Consider the following 15,712-nt stretch of genomic DNA (forward strand, 5'->3'; position numbering starts at 1 on the left):
TTAAATAGAAGGTGTCAAAAATGGATACTTGAATTAAATTTTCTCATTCTGAGTATCCCAGGCAAGGAAAAGAACCGACATTTCCCTACAGCCCTGAGTAAATTCTACAAGTGGATAAAGATGAGTTAGATTAGGTCTGGATATAAAGTATATCTTCAAGAAACTTTTTATTTTTTCCTTTCTGTTTTCCTCTTAGAATGTGTGAACAAACTGGTACTAAAGAAAGTTAATTATTCTAAATTTATTAGGCTATTTGACTCTGTTGTGTTTTCTGTTATTTGTAAAGCACATATTGTTCTCCCACAGCTCAAAAACAATTCCACCCTTTAGCACTAACTTTAGAAGCTGTAGAAAGAGCACCGGTATTGAGTACACAGCCTTGTACTCAAGTATCATTTCTACCACTTGGCTGTGAAAAAGAAAGGCATTTTTCTAAACATGTTTTCATGTTTAGAGTTAAATGAAATAATGAATTGTAAAAACTCTATAAATGCAAATTTCCTTTTAGGAAGACTACAAGTTACTAATAACACAAGTAAGTTGCAGGCTCCTTTGGTGATGAAGAATCAGAGGGATAGAGGTGTGTAGAAGGAAGAACTATTAAGATGACCTGGGAATTCATGTCAAGGAATCAAGGCGGGCAACCTATGTGGGTACAGGGTGGTGTATTGACCATAACACACACACACACACACACACACACACACACACACACAGAGTTAACACAAAGCACGAAACGTCAATAGAAATGTGACTACAGAAGAGAATTTGTGTTTTCTAGAACTGTGTTCTGGTTGAGATTCTAAAATTTATTGGCTTAAAAAAGTGGCATTTGTCCGATTCAGCTTTCTTCTTGGCTCTCACATGAAAATACAGATCCAGCCAAAAGCAAAATTGTGCAGCTTTCAAGTTGGGCTTTGGCAAACTTCCTCCTTTCAGCACCTTCTTGGACTCTGGGATGGTGGGGGTAGACGGGGAGGTGGACCACAGAAAGAGGAGGCGGTATGGAGACCTCCTTACCAGGTTTGGCACATGAGGTAAGGGTGCAGGACATATCACCTTGGGGCAAAGTCCCTACTGGAGAAACATTTTCTTAAAAGAAAGTGCTTAATATATTCTTGTTCTTCATGAGACTATGGAGGAAGGCAGTGTTTCACCCATCCCAAGCTAAATCAGAGAGAGAGCCACCAAAGTAATCAGGGTGTATTTATGTATCTCTTTCCTTCATTTATGAATCTTTCTTGACTCAACCCACTTCCATGGTATTGGCTCCATAAAGCCTTCAATCTCTGGCTGTCAACACGGCATTTGATCCTCCTTGAGGTTCAGCCGGCCCCACTCCCTCCCTTCATCAACATTGAGCCTGGAAGTATTGCTTCCTCATTCCTAGTTCTCTGGCTTGGTCAATGAACTTTATATGCTGGGGTATCAACGTTGGTTTCATGATCTGCCTGAAGCTCCTCTTAAACCTGGTCTTGAACTTCTAGGAGTTGTTCTGGGGCCATGATGCTGGTGGCCAGGATTAGATCCTTTCACGAGGGACACTTTTGTCTTTCCCCCACGCAGGTGCTCCAGCTGGTCTCGGATCCTTTGTCTTACTGGAGGCTGGTGGAGTTTTACTGTCAGGCCCATCAGTTGTACCATGTTCTTTTTCCCATGTCTGTTGCTCCTGCCAGGAGTGGGTTTGCTGAGCTTCTTTAGGCACAGTGACACGGATGGTTGCTGCTACGGCTGAATGCATGTGTCTCTCCAAAACTCATACCTTGGTGATGATTCCAAGAGGTGAAGGTTTTTGGGAAATGTTTAGGTCATGAGAGCTCCACCTGCATCAAAAGACTAGTGCTCTTTAAAAGAAGCTGAAGGGAATGCCCTGGTGCCTTTTGCCCTCTCATCCCTTTGGCCATGTGAGGACAGTGTGTTTGTCCCCTGTGAAGGATGCAGCAATCAGACATTTACTTGAAAGCAGAGAGCGCCCCCCACCCCATCAGTCTTTAAATCTGTTAATACCTTGATCTTGGTTTTCTATGAAAAGTCAATTTCTATCAGGTGTATTACCTAGTCTGTGATATTTTGCTACAGCAGCAGCAGAAATGGACTAAGACCTTTGAGAATCCATTATACAGAGGAGTTACACATTCTAACATCAGCCTAGTCACCTTGCATGGCCCAAACCAGAATATCACACGATGCATGCAGTTCTTGAAAAATGGTGCTTAATAAACTCATTACAGCGGTGACTACACTTGGACAAATCATTATTGGCATGGGAGGTTGGCCTTCAAAAGTATGTCAGAAGGGGTTTCCTCTAAATATCACCTTTCTACTGTGCAAAATGACCACATACGTTTAGGTTGGTTTCTGAATCTTTGTTTCTATTCTATTGAGCTTTCAATCTATTCTCAATCTTTGTTGCACTATTGTGATTTTGAAAACTGTGTTTTGGTGTGTTGTAGAAAAACTTGCTACTATTAAAAGAAGATGAGGGAAGAAGGACCCATGGACCCCAGTGCTTACAAAAAAGGATGGAGTCTATAAGACTAAGGGCAAAAGGAACTGTGAATACATACTGCGCCCTGGTTGATAAAGGTGCTTCCTGCGGGGGTACAGCTTAACAATCCCGACACCACTGTCCACATAAACTTGAACTGAACAGGTAAATCCACGGATACATATGTGGGAGCTACGTTCCTCACGTTGGAGAACAAGTTATAGATGAGCAAGGGAAGGATGACAAAGTGGTCCACATGGTGACGGATTAGATTTATAGACCTCAGTATGAGCTCATGTTTAGCTTAATAGAGACACTTACGGGCAAATATGTAATATTTATAAAGATGTATGTACACCTGATTAGTATATATGACATGTTTTTTTGCGCTGTCACCTGAGAGGCACCACAGACACAATAAGCACACTTACCATCCAGGTCTTGGTTTCTAATACCCTTCTCCGCACAAGGAATCAAGGCTCTTTGGAGAAAAAGCTGATTTTTGAACTGAGGAAAGAAATATACAAAATGACCCTGTAGTGTCTAGTAGTACCAGAAATGAAGTGCTAATATTTTAAAATCTGCAATAATGGAGGTATGCCAAGGAGATACAAGACTCAATTTAAAGTTTCCAAGGGCCAAAGCCAGAACAATTTGAGCATCCAAACGAAAAGCAGTAATGAATTAGAATCCAAAGTATAAAATAATATCTGAGTCCATACTGACATAAATAAATGATTGAACATGTGAAAGAACAAACTAAGTGCTCATGCAGAATTCCAGACACTTTATGTGAATCATCTTTTCTACAAGGAGATGAGACATAACTTCCCACTCTTTAAGTGTGGACTCTGAATAGCAACTTCTTTTCAAAGGGTATAATATGGATAGAGGGGGAAAGCAATTTTGTAGGGAAGATAACTCTCATCAGTCACATAAAGAATTTTATTATCAGCAATCATATATCATATTAATAGCGTGTTCTCCTGATATGATGTGGGCAAATCCCAAGAAAATATGAATAAAATTATGGGGGCATTAATTGTGACAAATGTACCATAATAATGTCATGTGTTAATAATGGGTATGGGGCATATGGGAACTTTTTATATTATCTTTATATTTTTCTGTAAACCTAATATTATTCTTTTGAAAAGTTTATTTTTAAAAACTTGTCATGGTATTTTAATGTTGTTGTTTTTCTCCTTATCTATCCCATTTTTCCTTTATTTTATCTAGAATTTTACTTTATTGTATTTCCTTAAGACAGACAACAGAGGGGCTAAGGTTATGGCTCAGTGGTAGAGCACTCGCTCGCACGTTCAAGGCCCTGCGTTTGAATCAATCCTCAGCATCACACAAAAGTAAATAAATAAATAAATAAATAAATAAGTTATATATAAAAAAGAAAGAAAGAAAGATACCAGAAAATATTTTACATTTTATTCCATTTCTTGAAAGTTTTAAAAGTATGCTCTTCCACTTTGGATCAAAATGAAGCGGCAGAAGCCGAATCTGTCCTTGTGCCTGAAACAAAAAATTGAGGACATAAAGGGGGCAATATAGTTAAAACAACCATTTGTAAGACAGTGGACATCAGGCAACAAAGACAGTGATCCACGGGAGATGGGAAACAAATGAGGTGAGCCAATGTGGTTCAAGTTAAAGAAACTGACACAGAGAACAGTGGAGAATCTAAAGCTCTCCTTGAGTATAAGCACTGTGCAAAGCAGCATATGAGAAGGAAAATATTTGTCTTTGGAGAAAGAAAAATCAAAAGAATTAGAGAGAATGTTGACCGGTGCTCAGACTGGGCCTGAAAATGTGCCTATTTCCTACTGTCAGAATGGAAAACTTTAAAATTAATGGATAACTGAATAGAGAATTCAGAAGGATCTTGTCTCAATAATGAAAAAATAATTATCACTTGATGAGACGCTGCTCTGGTCATGTTTAGTAAATTTTCAAAGCAACATCCAAGAAGATCAAACCATTTCCCCAATGCTTCATTGCATTCCAGATCAAAGCTTAAAAAATATTTATAATAGCACAAAAAATTCAGCATATAACAAGGTAAAATTCACAATATCCGGCATTTAATCAAAGATTACCAGATATACAAAGAAGCAGGGAAACATGACCTATAATGAGGAACAACATAGTCAATCAAAACTAAAACTAATACAGATGTGGAGAATCAGCAGACATGAGCACTAAAGCAGTTACTGTAATTGAATTCCATGTGGTCAGAATGTAGAGACATTAAAGTTATTTTAAAAATCAAACCAGAGGTTTCATGACCAAGGCATGGACATCTTTAAGGGTCATTATTATGGCTGCCACATCAATTTTAAATGGTAACCTTTAGTGTTTGTTCATTATTACATATCAATTCATGATCTTATTTTAGTGCTCAAAGACTTCCTTTCCTTACATTTACTTTAGTCACATACTTTCTACTTTAGCAGACTATATATTACATATTATTCTTTCACCCCTGTCTACTGCTTTCTTTAAGGTTCAGATATACAAATAAATAGACTAAATGCTCACTGTCATCCTTTTGCTAAAAATTTCCCAGTAATTTCTTGGTAAGATGGAACTCCTATCCTGGTAGATTTAAAAAAAAAAGAATTTGTAAATACAGTGTTCTCTAAGTACCTGTGGGTTAAGTTTCCCATAGCACTGATATCTTAAGATCACTTAAATAGTTAAAGTAAACAAGCAGGAGATCATTAGCCTCAGACTCTCTTTTAACTCCCTGTTAAGGTTTGTATCTGGAATGTTCACCAAAGCTCATGTGTTGAAAGCTTGGTGCCCAGTGCAGCAAGGTTCAGACACGGGACTTCTAGGCAATGATTAGATTATGAGGGTTCTGACCTCATCAGTGGATGAACACACCATAACTGAATGGACCAATGGGAGGTGAGACCTAGTTGGAGGAAGTGGGTACTGGGGACATGCCCTCTAAAGGTTTAGCTTCTCCCCAGCACCCCCCCCCCCATTTCCCAGCTGCCATGAGCTGAGCAGCTTTCCTCCTCCATACCCCCCTCCATGATGTTCTTGCTCACCTCAGGCCCAAAGCCATGGATCTGGCCAACCATAGACTTGGTCCTCTGACACCATAGGCCAAAACAAATCTTTTCTTCTCTAAGTTGTCGTGCTGCCAGGTATTTTGGTCAGAGCAATGAACAACTAGCTAATAAATTCCCTATGTAATAAACCACAACCTAATTTTATATATATACATATATATATATGTATATGTATATATATGTATATATATATATATTTTTTTTTAATTAAAAAAATAGATCAGTTTTAGCCAATCACAAATAACTGAGCTTCTGCCAATTATAGGCAGAACCAACTGACCATACCCTGCCTGTATAAGGCAAATAACCTAGATTTAGCTGATCAAATGATTTCTCTACTTTGCTTCTGTGTCTGGCCTATAAAAGTTCACTGTTCATACTATTGGTTTTGAGCTCTCTGAACTGGTTCTGGTTCCAAAGGCTGTCTGAGTTGCAAATCATTCTTTATTCAAATAATCACTGTTAAATTTAAATTGTCTAAAGTTTTAACAAATTTAGACCATGAATTAGTCAGCTCTCAATGACTGTGACAAATATCTGAGGTCAACAATTTAAAAGGAGAAAAAGGTCTATTTTCACTCACGGTTTCAGTACCTGGCCAGATGGCTCCGTTGTTTTCTGTCCCATGGTGAGACAGACTATCATGGCAGGAATATGTGGTGGAAAAAAACTGGTCACCTCATGGTGGCTGGGAAATAGAGACAGAAGAAGGAGATGAACTTCAATAGCCTCTTCAAGGGCAGGCCCCCAATTACCTACATCCTGCCGTTAGTCCCCATCTCCTACAGGCCTCACCACCGCCCAATAGTGCCATCAGCTGGGGACAAAGCCTTTGTGGGATGTCGTGTGTGCTTCCGATGTGTCAATTTAAGTGTTCTATTTTTATCAAGTTTTTTGAATTACAGTTGGGGGGACATAAGATCCACACCACAACATCTGATTTGTACTATTTTAACAGAATGCCTTAGACTGGATGATCGTTACTGAATGGAAATGTGGTGGCTCATGGTTCTGGAGACTGAGGTCCAAGACCAAGGGCTGGCATCTAGGAAGGACCTTCTTGCCACATCATCCTGTGCCAGTGACAGAAGGCGAAGGAACAGAGAGAGAGAGAGAGAGAGAGAGAGAGAGAGAGAGAGGGAAAGAGAGGAGGCCAAACTTATCCATTTGCAAGGAACCCACTTCCACAGTATCGAACCCACTCCCATGATTATGGCATTAATCCCCTCATGAAGGAGGAACCCTCCTGGCCCTAGCCCCTCTCAGGAGCCCCCGCCTCCCCACACTATTGTTGGGGGTCAAATTTCCAACACATACTGGGGAGGGACACTTGGAACCACAGCACAAGCTGGATATACAATCTTGACTTCTCGTTTTTGAGTTTCTTGAAAATGCTGCTGCAATGTTTTTGTGCTTTGTAAGTTTCTTTGGGAAAGTGGCAGGGCGGCTCGATTTTCTGCTTGTTGTTCATTTGTTCCCTTTGTCTGGAAGCCGGGGGGTTCTTTCTCGTTGCCTTTAAGAGCCGATTTTTCCCCCCTAGAATGTGCACAAAAATCCATCACTGGGAATAAATCTTCTGTGGTATGTTGTGAGTGCTTCCAATGTGCAGATTTAAGTGTTCTATTTTTGTCAAGTTTTTTAAATCATAGTTTTGAATATGGGTTCTGTTTTATTGTTTTGTTTTTCTTCTTTGAGGGCTCCGATTATGTAGGTTGGCTTTCCTTTGGAGTCTTATTTTCAATCATTTTCCTTTTAACCCTTTGTCCTTTTTTTATTTTCAGTTGTAATTTTTTTCCATTTTATTATTCTTTTTAAAAAATTTTATTTGACTGTTATTTCATTTAGGATTTTGTAATTTATTCTCCTTTTCTTAGTTGCTTTTCTTCTTTTAGTTAGTGCTCTGATCTTGATTGGCTCTTGTTCCATTTCTTTAGGTGGTTTTGCACATTTGTGTTCTTGTTTTTGAATTTCTAATTCTAAGGATTTAAAGGATATCTCTGTGATGCCTGTCGGAGGCTATTGAATTCGGCGTGGAGTACGATGGCAGTGCTTTCTTCTGCTTCTTGACTCACATTTGGACGGGGCTTTTCATTTCCTGCATGCAATTGGGCCGATCTCTCCTGCTCCTAGGCAGATGGTAGCTAGAGCGGAAGTGGGTTTTTCTTTCCATGGATGATATTGGGGAAGGGAAAGGTTGGCATGTCTTCTAGTTCTCTTTGCTTTCTGTAGGATCTTTAATTCCCCTCTTTCTTCTTTCCTTTCCTTCATGTCTCATCTCTTAGAGGACCATCTCTCTCTGTGTGTCTTTCTCCCCTGGGAACGATGCTTCTCTGTGGCTGATGTAAACTACCCCGTCTCATGCCTGTTTGGGGGCATTTCTTTTAAGCATTTAATGCTGTTTTTTTCCCCTTTCTTTTCCTTGTCTTTCCTTCCATGCCCTTTTTTACAGTCTCTTGTCTCCTGCTTCTTCTCTGCTAGGGATGTCTGTTGGAGCTCAAGATCTGCTGAGTTTGGTGTCTGTTCTCTGCTCACAGGTGATCTGTAATTGGTCATAACTTCTGTCTGCAAGTAGTTGTTATGGTTTAGATAGGAAGTGTCTCCCAAAATCTCATGTGTGAGACAATGTGAGAATTTTCAGAGGTGAAATGATCAGATTATGAAAGGTGTAACCTAATCAGTGGAAAAGTGCATGGGTATGTACTAACCAAGCCGTAGCTGTAGGCAGGCGGGGTGTGGCTGGAGGAAGGAGGTCATTGGGGGTGCACCTTTGGTGGATATTTGGTCCCTGGTGAGCAGAGCTGTTTCTCTCTGCCTCCTGGTTGCCATGTCCTGAGCTGTCTTCCTCCATCCGCCGTGCCCTTCCACCATGACCTTCACCCTCCCCTCAGGCCCAGAGCTATGGCATAGGCTGATCCTGGAGTAAAACTCTGAAGCCAGGAGCCAAAATAAATTTTTCCTCTCCTGCATTGTTTCTATCAGGACTTCTGGTCAAAACCATAAAGAGACTGACCAACACAGTGGTGCCGAAGGCTTGGGGCTGTGGGCATGGTTTGCCCTCCCTGCTGACCTTGAAAGACAGAGATTCAGGGCTGCTCTCGTCTGAAGGTCTAATAGCGCTGCCCCAGCACAGAACTTTTGATCTGTGTGTGCAAAGCGAGCTCCTGGTTCGAGGACTCCTTTTCCCCTAAGGCCATTCTTGTCCCACTTTCCCCTTCATATCACCCGCCAGGAGAGGCCTTCGACTGGGGTCTTTCTTTGGTGACCTCCAGGCACTTCCTCAACATAGACGACCTCTGAATCCATTTTCTGTTTTCTATCATCTTGTTCCATGGGCTGCATCGACTGCCAATTGCTCAAACCCTGTGGTGACCGAGGGGCTCCCTCCCCAGGATCCAGCCCCCAGGCAGTGTTCCCCAAGGGTTCCGTCCACTCACTCTGCAGCGCTGGCCGGGAAGACTGGGAAGAAGCCCGCTGCCTCCGCTCTGTAATCTTTCCCAGATGAACTGGATGCTCTTGGTGTGGGAAGAAGGAAATGGCTGACCAGGTTGCCAGATATTCAGTCACTTCTTTCCGTAGGCATTCTGAATGTCGGCTCTTTTAACTCCCCAAACAACTCTGATACTGTTCCAGAGCACACAGCTGAGAAAGGGACCCATGGCATCCAAGCCCCGATCTCTTTATCCCCAGTACAGCTTTCCCCTCCTCCCTAGCTGCGTTTTATATGGAATTCAGCAAAACGAAAGGTATTTTCTCCAGGCCTGAAAACAGCTGATCCTTTTTATAATGCACACCCAAATATTTAACAATGGTCAAAGCATGTATCTGCACTGCATGACCACGTTGGGACAGTGAGGGACTGCATGTGTGACGGTGGTCTCATAAGATTCTATTGCCTAGTGATGGGGGGCATCTTGGTTTGCAACACTGCACTCTAGGATGTTAGCACAATGATGAGATTATCAGACAAATCCCCAATGTGTTAAGCAACACATTGTGTGTGTATGTGTGTGTGTGTGTGTGTGTTCTGTATTAACCACATGCAGGCTGAAAGCTTTGCCTCTCCCTTTTTCTGGTCTTCATAGATATAAAGAACTCCCTGAACACCCTCCTCCCAAACCCCAAAGACAACATTCTCTGTCTCCCATGGTCTTTGCAGAGTGGGTTGACTGGGGAGGATGCTGAATGGGGCGGGGAGGACGTCCAGGTGTTCTGGGTGACCTGGTGAAATGCTTCACTTTCCTGGCCCTGAGGTTCATCTAAGCAAAGGTACTGGGCTGGCTGGCTTCCAGATTTCTCCTACATCCCTCCTCCCTGTGACCTGTGGATCTCCTAGAGTACGCATCCAAGCACAGAGGACTCCCTGCTGAAGCTCGGCTTCATGAGGGGTGAGTACGGCTTGTGGCTTGGATTGTCTCTGGTGGGATACTTGGAACGAAGGAGGACCTATGAGCTCTGGATTGCTGAAGGTGCTGGGGGGCGCTCTCTTGAGGTTTTTAAAATACTGAGGGCTGGGGATGTGGCTCAAGCGGTAGCACACTCGCCTGGCATGCGTGCGGCCCGGGTTAGATCTTCGGCACCACATACAAACAAAAATGTTGTGTCTGCTGAAAACTAAAAAAAAAATAAATATTTAAAAAAAAATACTGATGAGTGTGACAACGCTGGCTAATTTACTGGCACCACTTGCGACCTGGAGAAGATGACAGCACCCTGAGGCACTGAGCCCCTGAGAACTTGGTAACCTCGGGGTTCTTCTAATTCAGTTTTGCCTCCTGCTGAGTCACCCTTTTTCTAATGTCATGAATCAGCTCTCATTTTAATTCCTCTGCATTTTTTCCCCTGCTTTCCCCGTTGACACGCTTCCTTCCTGCATCTTAGAGACTAAAGAGTAGAGAATTTAACTGAAGAACAGGATAATTGCTAAACAAGGAGGCAATTAGTTGTTGGAGGATGTGCCAAGTGTCTCTGCAAATATAATTTCCCCTAGACTTGCAGGGAGGGATTTGGTGACACACGGTGTCCTGCACAGTGACACAGTGACGATGGAGCTATTGTGCTTGCCAGATCTTTAAATAGACACCTGAACTTCACATCTTTGCCTCAGAACCCGAGAGTCTGTACTTTATGGTATTAAGCATATCTTGAAATTCAGTTTCAAGTTTCATTGATTTATGGCTCAATTAAGAATATGGAAAAATGGCTGCTTCTCCTTCACTATCTTATAAAAATCATGTTACTGACTTCTGAAGGCAGATAAATATGCCCTAAATATTATTGCATTTTTATATTTCAGTACCACTGACCATCTGTCTTTTTCAGGCCATAGTAATTGGAATTGTCAGAAAAGAAGGCCAATGTTCCTTTTCAAAGTAAATAGTTTTAGAGATGAAAAGGAGCCTCAGAGATGTTAGCATCTCATTTTACGGACAAGGAAACCATGATGCTGGGGAAGTTGATGCTGTGTTCAAGGTCACAGAGATATTTAGTCAGCTTCAAAATCATATAATCTAGGAATTGTGACCATTTTCTCTTCTTACCTTTGTTGCTACTTCTGTTGAATTACATTACATTGATATTTTAGAATATTAAATATTGCAGTGATTTTTGTTGTCTTATTCTTAACTTTTATTAGCCAATTTCTCATGGCCCAATATTAAGAGAATATTGGCTATTACTATGGTTTCAAAATGTTCCCCCAAACTCATATGTTGGGAACATAATCCCCAATGCACTAGGGTTGGGAAGAACCTAACAAGAGACAATTAAGCCATGAAGGCAGAGCCCTCCTCCGTGAATGAGTGTCATTATCATGGGAGTGACTTTGTTACAGAAGCACCCCACCTGTTCTCCAGGTCTCTCAGGCATGCCCTCCTGCCCTTCCGCCTTCTGCCATGGAGAGCACTACAAGAAGTCCCTTGCCAGATCTCAGTGCCAGCCCCTTCTACTTCCCAGCCTCCAAAACCCTAGATCAAATAAAGCGTTGTCTATAAATTTTTCCATAGCAAGTATTCTTTTATAGCAAAACAAAATGGACTAAGACGGCCACCAGTTTGAATAGCTATTCCTGTTATATTAAAGAAAAAGTGTATTTTGGTTTTACTAAGAGAGCTTTGAAAGATGAGGATGGATACTTAATTTAGCTGGGTGCTTTTTGATTTATCAGTGGAGGCTGTTTGTCCTCGAAGATTCCTTGGATGAAAGCTTGGTTCCCAGTGCGTCTGTGTCAAAACCATGAACTTTTTAGGAGGTGGGTCTAGTGGAAGGTAATCAGGTCACAGGGGCCTCAAGCTAATGAGTGGATTAATACTGACTTAAAGGAGAGGGTCAAGTTTCATAGGAGAGGATTAGTTTCTGAGAGAGGGCTGTTCTTGAGAGCATCTTGTTATAAAAGAGGGAGCCTGGCCCTTCCCTTTCTCTTGCTTCCTTGCTCACACTCTTGCCCTTTCTCCAGAACACTAGCACCTTGTTCTTTGGACTTTCCAACTCTCAGAGTTGTGAGCCAAGTCTGTTTTTTTTTTCTTTCTTTCTTTAATGCATTAGCCAGTGTCAGGTAATCTGTCTCACTACCTGACCGGTGGCCAATGATTTAATCAATGTTGTATCCTTAATGGAACCTCCATAAAACTCTAGGTAAGGGGGTGCTGAGAGTTTCTGGTTTGTCAAACACATGGAGGTAATGGGATGCACACCCAGAGAAGGTAGGGAGGTTTAATGTCCCCATGCCAGGCACCTCCTCTGTTTGGCTGTTCCAATTTGTGTCTTGTCTAATAAACCATTAATACTAAGTGAAGTGACTTTCTGGGTTCTGAGCAATTAGAGCAAATTATTGCAACAGGGATAAGGAGTTATGGAAAACCCACTCCCCTCCCCACTTTAACCAGCCAGGTCAGAAGTACAGAGAGGCTCAGATGAGGATTGACATCTACAATGGGGCAGTCATGCCAGGCTGAGCTCTTCATCTGTGGGGTCTGCACTAACTCCAGGGAGTTAGTGTCAGAGTTGAATGAATCATTGGGTATTCAGTTGCCCAGAGAGATAACCAGTTGAAGATGAGAAGAAAACCCCAACACATTCGGTGTCAGAGATGTTCTTTGCCTGGAAAAACAGATTGTAATGATGGGTTGATTGCAGGGGAAGGGCTTATGCTATTTCCCCCATGGTGATTATTGAGGTGGGTTTTGGGGAGAGCCTCTGATTAGCCCAGTCAGGGGAGGGCACTGTCCTTCTATCAGCCACTTTGGGCAGGAGATGGGATTCTCTGACCCACCAGGCCTGGGCCTTGTGCATCTCTTCGAAGCCACAGCAAGGGAAGATTCTACTCCCAGGGCACAAACAGAGAACTCTACATGGGCAAGGGCAAGGGGGCAGGAGAGATGTAAGCCAGTTGTTGATGGTCATAGTGATGTGCCTGACCTTATTTCTCTAATATTAATGTCTTTGATTTCTTTGGTATCTTTTTTTTTCCTTTTGTTTTTCAGGGAAAATTATACTTTTATATTGCTTTTTCTTATGGTTTAGAAATCAAATCTCTTATTTTTATTTAACTAGTGATAATACTTATATTTTAAAAATGTATTTATTTGGGTCTATTTTTTCACCACTTACCAGAAAGCATGTGACTGTCACTGTTTCTTCTATTGTAGTGTAGGGATTTTAGCTGATGCTGCATTTCTTGCTGTTGTTTTGGGAGGAGGATATGATCTTGGATTTTTAGATTCTGAATTATTAGCATATCAGTAGATAAAATGTATTACTTTAGAAAGTAATGTGCTCAACCACAAAAGCCAATTGAATTAAAATGGGCAAAAATTTGAATAGATATTCTCTGAAGAAGATATATAAATTGTCAGTAAATATAGGAAAAGATGCTCAACATCATTACTCTTTGGGAAAATGCAAAGCATAACCGAATTTTATCCCCATTAGAAAGGCTATTATTAGAAAACAAAAACTGGAAAATAATAAGCATTAGCAAGTATGACAAGGAATTGGCTACATCACCCATAGCTGGAGGGAACAGGAAATGGTGTGCCCTGCATAGAAAAGGATTTGGCAGTTAAGCGTAGAATTATATAATCCAGAGACTCCACTCCAGCTAGGTACCCCAACGAATTGAGAGCAGGGATGCAAATAGACACGTGTATACCATGTTCATAGAGCTCGGTGAGAGAACAACCCATGTGCCCACCAGAAGATGAATGGATAAACAAAATGTGGTATGCGTGTACCATGGAGCCCTAAAGGAAGGGAACTCTGACACATGCCACAACATGGATGAAGCTGAAAATATTATGCTTGGTGAAATAAAGCAGGCACAGAGGGCAAATGTCTTATGATTCCACTTAGGTGGGGGACCTAGAATATGCAAATTAGTAGAGACAGAGGATAGGATGGAGGCCACCTAAAGTTGGGAGCAGCAGGGAAGGCAGGTTATTGTTTGATGCTGCGTAAAGAATTTCTGTTTGTTACAAAGAAAACATTCTGGAGATGGATAATGATGATGATGGCTGTCCCCAAAATGTGAATGTCCTTAACGCCTTGGAATTCTACAACGAAAATGGCAAATTTTGTTATGCATATTTACCATAATGAAAAAAGTTAGATGAAAGTATTCTACATTTCTAAATCACCAAGAGAGTAAATTTTAAACATTCTCATCACAATCAAATGGTATTTGAAGAGAGGGATATATTAATGAGCTTGATTTAATCATTCCATGTTATATTCATAATTCATAACATCGCTTTGTACCTCATTAATGTACACAATTACAATTTGTCAATTTATAATAAAGATGAATTGTAAAAGTTGATATAATATATGGAAACATTCTCACTGTAGAAGAATTTAATCAGATAAAGCATTTATAAGAGAGGATGATGACTCTCTTTGGCAACGCTCATATCTGCCCAAAGCTAATCTCTGCCATCAGTTTAGTGTATTTCCATGTAGCTCTGTTCTTATGTATCCAAGCACACGTTTTTTAGGATGTATATGCATAGACATGCTGATTATTCTTTTATTTTATTTTTTATTGGTTGTTCAAAACATTACAAAGCTCTTGACATATCGTATTTCATACATTAGATTCAAGTGGGTTATGATTATTCTTTTAAAAACCACAACTGGGATCAGAGCTTGCAGGTTGCCAACCTTGCTTTCTTTGTGCTGATGATCTTGCCAGGTCACGATATGATCAACGCCATTCTCTCAACTCAACTCCATTTTTGCTCTGTATTGTGCTACATTTAATCAGTCACTCATCTATGCTGATATTTAGGTCTTTTCTAGATTTACCCTTCCCACACAGTGTTTTGGGGTTCCTGCTATTAGATCTAAATGAATATAGGCAAGTATTCCCCTAAGACAAGTTCCTTGAGGTGAAATTACTGAGTTAGAGTTCACATGTTTTAAATTTTTTTATTGATAGTGGCAAATTGTCCTTCAAAAATTCCTTATTGATTCATACATCCACAGTCTGGAGAATCCTAGATGTCCTTTCTGGTTATAATTGTCATTCACTTTAGTCGTGGTGAGAATGAGAATCTTTTCCTTTGATTAGTGACAATAAACCTTTGTATAGTGACTATTAAAACTTCTTTTCCTGGAATTGTGAGATTTTGACCCTTCTTTCTCTTGGATTGTTTTGTCTTATTTATGGATAAGAGTTCTCCATAACTAAGAATGTCAGCTCATTATCTCTTATATATGTTATAGATATTTCCTCCCCATATCTTTGTATCGACTTCTGCAGTCACGATGCCTGTCACAGTTTACTGATTTCTTTAGTTTCTCTGCCCATTATCCACAGCCAGAACTATAGCAGGCATTATCAGATGCCATTCTCTGGCCTCTTCTTTGAAGATAAATCTGTAATTTTGGTCATATGTTTGTGGTAGTTTGTCCAAATCTCTCATGGCAATTTGGAGATTGAAACTTGAGCAGATTTAGGTACATGGAAGATTCTGCTAGGGGACTTCAAGGAGATTTTTGCCTTCATGATGAAAGAAATTTTCTTGCCTCCCTCCATCTCATGGACCACCCTGTATGAGACTGTTACCTTCAAGGTCACCCTAAACAAAAAAATGTAGGGGCAAAAGCTACTAACTTAGGTATGGAGTTATGAAGA

This window comes from Urocitellus parryii, chromosome 14 (genome assembly GCF_045843805.1).
Source record: "Urocitellus parryii isolate mUroPar1 chromosome 14, mUroPar1.hap1, whole genome shotgun sequence".
Classification (NCBI taxonomy): Eukaryota; Metazoa; Chordata; class Mammalia; order Rodentia; family Sciuridae; genus Urocitellus; species Urocitellus parryii.